The 11,031-nt window shown below is 45.1% G+C and overlaps 1 protein-coding gene across 3 annotated transcripts in view; it reads right to left on the minus strand.

The window, feature by feature from the left end:
* Window positions 1–11,031, minus strand: part of LOC139052848 (hemicentin-2-like) — a 363,460-nt gene that overhangs the window by 233,588 nt on the left and 118,841 nt on the right. The gene's annotated exons all lie outside the window — the stretch shown is intronic.

An 11,031-nucleotide genomic window follows, 5' to 3' on the forward strand; every position in this document is an offset into this window, starting at 1 on the left:
TTACATACATACATACATACATACATACATACATACATACATACATACATACATACATACATACATACATACATACATACATACATACATACATACATACATACATACATACATACATACATACATACATACATACATACATACATACATACATACATACATACATACATACATACATACATACATACATACATACATACATACATACATACATACATACATACATACATACATACATACATACATACATACATACATACATACATACATACATACATACATACATACATACATACATACATACATACATACATACATACATACATACATACATACATACATACATACATACATACATACATACATACATACATACATACATGAAGGCAATTTCAAATAGGTGCGCCATACTCTTTTCGCTTATATAAATTAAAGAATTCGTTAGTCCTTCTGTTCGTACATGCCTTCCGCCTTTAAACGCTTGTCAGCACTTACACCAAATGGTGCCACAGCAACAAGCTAAAATATGTGCAGCCATGCTTTTAAAGACATTAGCTCGAAGCAGCGTAGCTGCAAGGCTGTCAACGACTTATTCTATTGTCAGCTGGGAGCAGTGTGAAGAAAGGAATGCGGACGCGGGCTGGCCACTTACTATAGCTTGTATTCCTTTTTTCCCAAGTACCGAGAATTGAGCGAGTTGGAATATCGTCGTGAACTGGGAGCGTCTCTGTTTCGTCTTTGTGTACCTGCGATGACAGTTGAATGAATAAATTCCATTTTGCCTACTCTGGAAAAAGCACCCCTCCTTTGACCTTGAGAGTGGAAGTCGCTCTCTCTCTCTCTGCTGCCGGCATGTCTGCCACTCTTGCCACAAAGACGTCCTGAGATTGGAGAATTCTTTAACCTCCCCTCCAATAATTCTCAACCAATCACGACCACGAATGGTAGCCGCACCCGGCAGGCTATAAAAGGCACAGTGTCCATCTCGGCAGCATTCTTCTCAGCTCTCAGTGCGCCTGAGTCGGACCTTCGTGAGGTCACGCACTTCCTCGCAGCCAACAACCTTGACGACCTGCGCGTGGCCGCAGACGAAGCCCGTGAGACGCCCATCATTCCCTGATCGTCTTGCAAGCAACAGTATCGTAAAAGGCGTGCTGTTCAAACTCGGCCACCACCAGGCAGGCGCCCAGACACCGACAACTACCAGAGATGAACGCAGAAGCTTTCCATCGCCGAAGGAGCAATCGGACGACCGCTCGAGAGAGCTACGGCTCAAACTACGGAGACGGGCAACCTGGCTCTCCGTTGCAGCCATCCGGGTTTTCCGGGGATCGCCCGGATGCCACTTACACCCTGGAAGGGTTCAACTGCCCATTTGTGAACGAGCGTCCCATCACCTTCGTGAAGCCGTTGTCCTGGGTGCGCGTCTGCGTGAGATGCACGGCGGTTGCGGCCGATACTGTGCTGCTTCCCTGCGGTCACACCTTGTGTGACTGGTGCCTTGACGACATTTCCGATTGTGGGACAAATGCGGCTCGGCAGGAGGGCGACAGTTTCGAAGGCAGGCCCCGTGACGGCTCTTGTCCCCTGGACAGTGAACCCTTTGTGGAGGCCGACCTCGTGGTTCTGCACTTCCCAGTGCCGCATCTTCTGAAACTTCCGGTGCGCTGTTTCCATGCCGGCTTGGGCTGCCCGTTCGTCGGAAAACTTGCAGAACTTCAGGTTCACCTGCGGGAATGCCTCTTCAGAACCGAGACCTTCGTGCTGATGCCTCGGTGTGGGTAGCATCGTCCTCGCCTAGGCCTGGAATCACCGCTGGATCAGTCAGCACTGTGCCGCTCACGACAGGCCGCACAGACCGCTGCCATTACATAGCCTGTGACAACGTGCGCTGAACTTCAAAGCAGCTGCCTTTGAAGATATGCCTGTACTGCTCAAATTCCTGATAAAAATTATTGTTTCTCATTTTCTGAATTGCTCGATTATTTGCGTGCCATGCGGCGGTCGGTTGGAAACAGCCTGAACAGCTGAATCACGTTGATTAGGTATAGACCAGGTGTTTGTTTCATCATTTTTTCTGAATTAGCATTTACAGGAGAATGTGGCTAGGAGTATAGCGAACGCAGGCTTTATGCCACGTGGCTGGGTTCCTAGACGGGTATGCACTTGTCAGTATATAGTAAAGCTATCGTAAATCGTAAAACTAGCAATAACTGGCTTTACATCGAGCCAGTCTGATGACCTAATAAGTAGTGGCAGGGAGCGTATACGCGTTTTCCCCGTTAAAGAAAAGCTGTGGCTAAAGGTACGTCCGACACTGTCTCCAACATTTTATAGAGGTACGTTAGGCGTATTCGGCATTGTCTTTCTCGAAACAAGTGTGAGGTTTCTCCTTGATTTTTTCCATGTTTCGACTTCAGATACTTCGCAAATAATCAATATTAAATATAAGTTAGCCTCGCGTCACCGTCTATGCTGTGGTGCAGCAGGCCTGTTTCGTTGCAGCCCGCTTACACGGAGTTGTTCGTCACTGCAGTGACCCCTGCCACTTGTGCTCCCATAGCGTTGAAGCGTACTTGCCAAGGAAAATAACAACGCAATCCGTATGGCGCGCCCACGAACACATACTATGACAACGCGTGCTTATCGCAACCAGGGCGGAATGATGCAATGAAGCTCCACTACCTATTGACTAAGTGATTGGTGGAAATTCGAATCCGTTGCAGCACTTGACATTTACATAGATGTCAAAAATCGAAACTGCATTACAGAAATTAACAAAATCCTTGACGACCCAAATCAGACAAGCGCAACTCTTCTCCGTACAGTAAGTTCCGCTTAGTGTTATTCAATTAGGTCACCCGCATTTTTCGTTTGAAAACAAGCGTTTGTGTCCTTCGTCGCAACGTTTGCTTTTTCGTTCAGAGCAGTTCGTTCTTGACGCTTCTTCGGGAGACTGCTTTGACCAGATCCCTAGGCAAATTGCTAATCTAAACCTAAATGTTGTCAGCGTGAAATACGGCGTCGTATAAGACGTGGCTAAGTTTTACGTTTAAAACCATTTTCGCCCTCGCCAGTAAAATACACCCACATGCGACATTGATGCTGCAAGCGTCGTCTACACGAAATACATTATTCTGTATGGACGGGGTTTTGCTCAAATTGATGGAGAACAGACGTACAGTAGTTCATCCTGATGGTATTCATTGGCTGTACCAAGGGGAGGGCTCAGTTGTTTAATGAAATATGTAGCGCCTGTTTGCGCTAAGTGCGTTACAATAAAGGTTAGAGTTCGACTTACGTAAAGAGCACTAGAATTCGCTTCTAGGAATGGCGAAATATGCAAAAATCAAGTGGGAGAAATCGGAGCAGTTTGCACTGTGTATTTTTTATGACAAGCACAGAGCTATTGCAAGTTGGCAGTTTTGTTAACGTTGCGGTAATACATCTGATTGCCACGCTGGGTACCCAGGCTGCATGCGAAATTACTGGATGCTTTGTTTTTTTCGCCGACTTTCCTGGTGTGATGGTTTGCTTGCGAGACGAAACACTTTTCGCCACTTACATCTGAGAAGTCAAGGCGCCACAAAGCAGGTAGGACGCACTGCTAGAAGCGCTGGTCCGTCCCGTCATGGTTTGATTCGGTTTCTGCCACCGCTCTTAAGTGCGCTACAGAGAACGTGTAGAAACAGCCCAATAAAGTACGTAGGAGCCCAGGGCGCATTAGACTTGGCTGTCGAGCTGCACTGAAGACGCGTCACAGAGACTGCCGAAAAAATGCTGAGAGAAAAGGAAAACAATTCTACTGAGGAAAATAAAATTATGCATATCCCACGCACTGGGGGTATCGGTGTAAGCGAAGCTTTCTGTTTTGGTTACCTTGATTGACGAATAGTTAGCGGTGATGTTGACGGAGAATGCTTAATTTCATCAACAGTCAGTCCAACACGACAGGGCTGAGTTGATATTTAACGTTACGTTGAGTGCACCACTGCTTTTTGTGTGCGTACAGAATGCACAGTGAGAGGGGTTTGCTTGAGGCATTGTTGTGTGCCATGTTTCCTAACCGCAGAGGGTATACAGCATTGTCATTGCTTGACATGACACATCACATCGTGGTAGAAGTAATAAATTTGATTTGGATTACCCGGTTGTACGTGTGATAACCATAATCGGATTAAAAGGCATGATTTTCTGGCGGCCTGCCGATTAATTTTGACACTGTGGTATTTTTTAACTTGTTCTAAAATCTAAGTGGAACTGCGTTTTCTATTTCGCTCCTGACGAAATGCGGTTGCCAACCAACCTTAACAAATCCGCAACCCCTAGCGATGCCATAGTCGCAAAGCTATAGTATACTGTGGCGTGTTTGTGTGCGCCGTTGCATTAGTCACTGTGTTTATATTCTGATGGTGTATATTATCCGTGCGTATTTGTAGTTTTTTCATTGTAAGAACTAATTTAATGCTATTTTGTTGCCATTTTTTGTATTTATGTACGCTTCATTTCTAAGAGGAGTTCCATTTTCCGCGATGTGCTATCGCACCTCCTTCTGAATATGTACACCGCAATGCGTGTATTTAATTTCAAATGTCCACATGCCCGAAATTTGGATTCACGACATTAGCGTCCACATTTCATTTCAGTGTCCACATTTCACGACAGAGCTGCATGTTTCGAAGTATGTAACATTTAAGACGTTCCTTAAGTTCCCCTCGCCGACAGAAGCATCTTCACAAGCGCAGTAACAGCTTTTGAAACAAACAATACATGTACGAAGCAGAGGAGGCCGGTGTGATGGTGGCTTTCCTTGTCGGGGTACTACATAAGAAAACGAGATCGGCAACACTTACGCACACTTATGACCACACGCACTCTGCGTAAAACGAACACATTTGGCGACGAGCAAAGCGGCGACGCATCGTGCATATAGATGACGATTTATATGTTGAGAACACACTTCGTAACAGCAAGAACACAACTCGGACGTCGGAGTCACCACGATGCATCGCAGCCGGCAAAGAGAGGCAAATTTGTAGAGCACCTTCCGAAACCAACAATCTAGTTGTTTCCTTTACGATACGTCTCACGTAGTCCTTTTTTTCCGGATTTCAAAGAAATCCCGCGAAATATGAAAAAAAAAACACGTGGCGGATCGTTTTCCCACGGGTATCGTGTGCAATCATGCGTTTTCCCACGGCATTCAGTGCAAGCTTCAGTTCACTGAGGCTTGTACTGAATGCACGCTTGTACACGCTTGAATGCACGCTTGCACTGAGTGCACACTTAATGCACACTGAATGCACTCTTCTGTGCAAGCTCTCAGTTCACTGAGGCTTGCACAGAACTGGTTTACTCGCGCCATATGAATATGCGCTCAAAAAATAAAGTGAAATACTCGTGCTTACCAGCTGTGATTATTAAAGCAGAACATCTTTGCAGAACTGGAATTCCCGGTGTTGGAACACCGCACAGCCGCGGAACACATGTGATTCCTCGTTCAGCGGCCGTCGTCTATAAAGCTTGGTTTACCTTTGCTACGTCTTCCGTTCGTTGCACGCCTGATCGAGCTTCTCTGTCTTATCTTTCCCATCTTCGTACTTGGAACGACAACCGAAGCAAATGAGCAACCGCAATCCGACTTTTTATATCGCTGAGCGAGTGGCAAGGGTGAGCGAAGGTAAGTCGGCAAAGATGAGCGGAGGTAAGCTTGAAGGACGCACAAAGACAAGCACTTGCTGCGCTTCGCGCGATTTAAAATTCACAGAAAGAGAATTTTTAAAAAATAAGTTCGGATGTCCGGCAACAGCTTGGAGCGTGCATGTCGCTTGATACCGAGATTGGCACTCTCCTTGCGGGCGTCGGCTACGACAAGTGATCAGATAGTGAGCAGATTTACCATTTCATGCTGAGACACACCGGTTCTCTTCGTTGAAATTAAAACCGATATACGCAAAATAGTTTACAACACATACACACACCGCGGCTGGTAATTCGGGTCGCATCCTTGCGCCCCCGAGAGAGATTTCCGCGTACTGTAGTTTCCGATGCACCGAAAGGCTTCCCTGGCGATCTTATATGAACTGACATTGCGTAAATTTCGCAAAGTACGATCTAAAGCATCTCGAAATCGTTCTGTAGCACGCGACAGCAATATTTTCAAGCAGCGCCGCGCCGGATCGCACAAGTCAGAGTGGAGGAAAGGCTCGCCATGCACCCTTTCCTCTTCGCTCAATGAAAAGGTCTATAAGGGCCTCCGTTTAGGGTAGTAAACCGGAATGGCTTCTGCTAGCCTCCTTACATTTATATAGGTCTTTCGGTCTCCTTCAACCGAATACTTGTGCGATGTCATTTCATTTTGGTGTTGTTGTGTTTATTTACTTTCTAGCTTTTGCTCCGCAATGCCTTGGGTTGCTTACATAGGAAATTCGCACGTGAATGGTAAATCCATGGATCAAGTCACTTCTGAACCAACAGTGTTTGTGCCTGGGATACAGGGATTAAGGCAGGGTATTTCCCCTTCGTATACTCCAACTGCGTAGGAGTATTTTCACTACAAACATATATGCGTCTCTTAGATTCTTAGTTTGCATTTATGAACATAATATTGGAAATGATTTGATATTCCGTGAACACCGATTAAAGTGGAACCGTAATAGCCAATTACTGAAATACATTTTACCGTTCGAGTTTCATTGGCTGTCTTTTTTTTTGCTCTATCAAGAGGTTTTACTGGCTTCCTATACCGCGGCTGTCGTCTTTCACTGCACAAGCATTTTCACGAGACGACCACGATGACGATGGCGAAAGCTCGAAGATATGAGATTCCCGGACTTGTAGCAAAACGAAGTGGCTCCATATGACATATCATATGCAGAATAAAAAAAAAGCACAACATCTAGCGCCCGTTCCACGACGTGATGCATCGTAAAAGAAAGGTATATCATTTTGCTGTAAAGTGAAATCTCAAAGAAGCGGCTTCTAAAGTCGGTGTGCAAATAGGTTCGCCAGGTATTGCTATTCCTTCGGGAAGATATTGAGTTTGCCTCTCCAAGGTCAAACTTATGCAGCAATGACTGGTCCTCCGTCAAAGAAAGGTGACACGCGGCCAGCGTGAACTATGCGATCTTTTTTTTTTGTGGCTATCGCGTTCATGTTTTTCCAGTTTCCCTCAAGTTCCCTATGGTCTGAGCGTTTTACATGCACCCAGTTTTACATACTCCCAGTCAATCTTGAAAATCTGGAAAGCCGTCCTTCAGGCCATACATTGTGTGTTATGGTGGTAATGTGTGCTGCAGAAATGAGAACCATCCGGTGTAACAGATATTGAATACAAAACAAAACAGAACCGCTTATTTGGACTCCAGCTGAATAGAATGCATAAAAATGTTACACTTCTGGGACTCAAGAACACAAATTAAATTAAACTATGGGGTTTTACGTGCGAAAACCACTTTTTCATTATGAGGCACGCCGTAGTGGAGGACTTCAGAAATTTCGACCACCTGGGGTTCTTTAACGTGCACCTAAATCTAAATACACGGGCGTTTTCGCCCCCATCGGAATGCGGCCGCCATGGCCGGGATTCGATCCCGCGACCTCGTGCTCAGCAGTTTAACACCATAGCCACTGAGCAACAACGGCGGGTGGACTCAAGAACTTGAAAAATAACTTGTGGAAGGTCCCTTTGTCAAGTGGTGTTGTGAAAACAATGTGTGCAACAGCTAACGAGTGATAACTATATAAATTGTGAGCATTAAGCACTGTTACTTCTTAAACATACAACGCATAAGAAATTAAAAAGAGAATTGTGGTAGCTAACTTTCGGTAATTCACAAAGATGCTGCTGGAAAAGAAATACAGTCGACAAAAGTAAAATTTTTTCTTTAATAAACGTACAACACAACGTAGCTCGTTTGCGCACAAATAGCGATAGAAGACCATTAGAGTATACACGAAATAAGATATTGCTTCAATAAATGTCAAAGTCTAGGTAGTGCTCGAAATGCTGTCTGCTGAATTTGTGTACTCTCGTTTAGTGAAACCAGTATTAAATCTGCAGAAAGAGTAAAGAAGTCAAATCAGGATTTGTTAGGAAGGCTATGTCGTAGTAATATGTAGTTCGTATAAAAATACACTTACAAAATCTTTTTTTTTGCCTGTGTAGCTATTCTCTGTGTCTTGCGATGATGACAGTAGATGGATAATGTAAACACATCTGATGATGATGATGATATGTAGTGTTTATTGGCGCAAGGGCCAAGTGTGGCCAAAGAGCGCCAAGGCAGTGGTGACGAGTACTGAATGAACTAATGGCTGATGTGATGTGGCTGTAGAGAGGCCTAAAACTACACAGTAAAATAATTTACACCCTTGATGGTGATAATTGCGAATCATAACACCCTTGAAGGGTGTTTTCATTCAAGAAACATCCCATCATCATGACTTTTTGCGAAGCATAGGGCAGTTCTAGATGCCATAACACCCTTTACCCACCGAAAGGGTGCACTGACTAAGAATACTGGGGGTGGGTGCAAGGGTGCTTTTGTTTGTTTTTATCACATTCACAAACATACAATTGCACGAAGAGACGGCGTGTCCCACGGCACTAAAAACCAGTGGCGGATCCAGAAATGGGCCCTGCCTTACCCCAAGCCCTTCCCCCCCGAGACATGTCGGGCTTTCAAAGCCGACAAAACTCCTGAAGATAGTCCCCCTCCGTTTCACTATCTGTTTTGATAAGCCATTTTAAATATGTCCTGGGAAAAACCTGTTGCTGAAGCACTACTATCTATTATGTCACAGTGTTCTAGGTGGCACACAGTTCCTAAATGTCGTCACGCACAAATTCCGCGGAATCCAAAAGCGCGCACCTACTTTTTCTAGTATTGAATACTTAACCAAAAGAAAAATGTTCAAAATGTTTTCAGCAAGGCAGAACTAGTGCAGCTCTTGCTTTTGTGACGCCAGGAATCTAGCAAAATGAATAGGCCACGTGACAGCATGCAGCTGGACGCGCCACAATTGCTCTAAAGCAGTGCGGTCGTCTAGGTTTCTTTCAAGCATGACAAAACAGGCAGAAAAGGGTGCGACGAACCATACGCGGACAAAAGATACGCCGATTCCAGAAGCTTTGACCCCACCTGACCTTCTTTCGCCGAATCAATAACCCCAATTCGTTCTGCTTCTCTCAAGTTTATAAACAAGGTAGGTTCGTTGGCAAACTTGAGCCTTCTCACCCACCGCAATGCTTTGCTCAAGCAGCATCTGCAGAAAGAGCCGTGCAAAACGCTCATGGCTTCGCGTCTGCGTCAATTTACGAAGCTGGCTGTACAAAAAGAAACTATTAAGTTTGTAGTTGTATAGTAAAGGAACGTTCTACTGGCTTACAAACAACTGCCTGAACGGAGTGCTCAAAAATAAAGGGAGAATAATCTAAGAAAGTATAGAGAACCAACGTACAACTTGCGATGCATAAAGTATTTACAACACCGACTAACAACGGTATTTACTGAAATATTTCCCCTCCCAAATTGGAGACAGTATTATTGCATGCATGAATAGGATAACAAGCCAATCATTGTAGAAATAACGAGATTCCAGAAATTGGCGGGGCATTTGCAGACCCATCTTTGTTCACGGAACAGTGGTGAGGCATTTTTCAAGTGTGCGCGCTACTGCCCACCTGCCAAATACGTTCGCGATGTCTTGGCATATGTAGACCTGCGCGAGACTCGCCCGTCTCCCCTCGCGAGACGGGTAGGACAGGTGCACATGCTGAATACGGGAAAGAAATACTTTGCAGAATGAAATTGAATTTTGTCAAAACACCAGAGCTCTGGATTGCAGGTTACAGCGTGCACAGGGGCGCTCTGCCAGATTTTAAAGCGAAGCTTTCTATGCCTCCTCCCTCACTTTTTCCAATTCTGCTGCTGCTGCTGTCACTGGCTTGCCAGCCGCGTCGGTGGGTGGTTTGAGAGCGTGCATAATGAACATGAGAGGGACGCGGGGAAGGCGTGTGCGAGTCCTTTTAGCGAGAACTTCGTGGGCATCGCTACAATACTCTTTGGACCTCTTTAGCCGTCACAATGCCCACTGAAACACCCTGGCCATCGACACAATGCCCTCTGGAAGACTAATTACGCGTTAGCCCCCTTCTGCCCACCCCCACCCACCGCAAAAGTAGTGCAGAAGGTGCAGCACTTCCTTTTTTGTACTCACATGCAACAGCGCAGAGGAGAGACAGTATGGTACTAAGGGGAGACAAGAGAATGCTTAAAGCCAACACCCAGACGAAATGTCATCACAGTTCCCACACTTTGCCAGGAAATTGTTGTTGTCATTCAATAGCCTTTACCACAGCTGCACCCTCGCCGAGCAAAGGGGTTCGGCGATGGTATAGGCACAGCTATTGAATGGGAACAATACTAAATTGCTCTGCTCGTGGTAGTTTGAGGGCGAGCGTAGTTGGGTCGAAAATGACTTGTCTACCGCATGCACAAAATACCTCGATTTTGAATATATCTTTCTCATTACCCGTCAAACTGCTATTATAAGCAACTGCAGTAAGACAAAGACCGACATCAGATTATGACAACGACAACTCACGGTGCTGTCCACCAGAGGGGAATCGTTGTTATATTTGTTCTTTCTTTTGAGCGGTCATAGGCCCCACTCGCTCACCCGCTCATAAAACAAAGAAAAAAAACCCCGCGAGATCTGGATTGGCTTCGGTTGCACTTTCACGACAGCAGGCAAAGAAAGACTTTTCGTACTTGGAAACTTAAGGTTTTCGTGTAATTCTGCACATGTGAAATTTCGTGGTGTCGCCTATACGTTTAGAAAGCTATTATGCAAGTACTTTTATATCTGCCGTTAATCCAAGCTATTTAAAACTTGAGTGAGCACTCCAATTCAGAAATATGAGCATTGTGAACTTTTTGAAAATGCCAATTAAAGCTTTTTTTCTCTCTCTGTTTCTCTGTGCATAAAAGAAAAGACAGACTCGCAAGTACCTCTGTATCTTATACA

The sequence above is a fragment of the Dermacentor albipictus genome, unplaced genomic scaffold (assembly GCF_038994185.2).
Source record: "Dermacentor albipictus isolate Rhodes 1998 colony unplaced genomic scaffold, USDA_Dalb.pri_finalv2 scaffold_40, whole genome shotgun sequence".
Lineage (NCBI taxonomy): Eukaryota > Metazoa > Arthropoda > Arachnida > Ixodida > Ixodidae > Dermacentor > Dermacentor albipictus.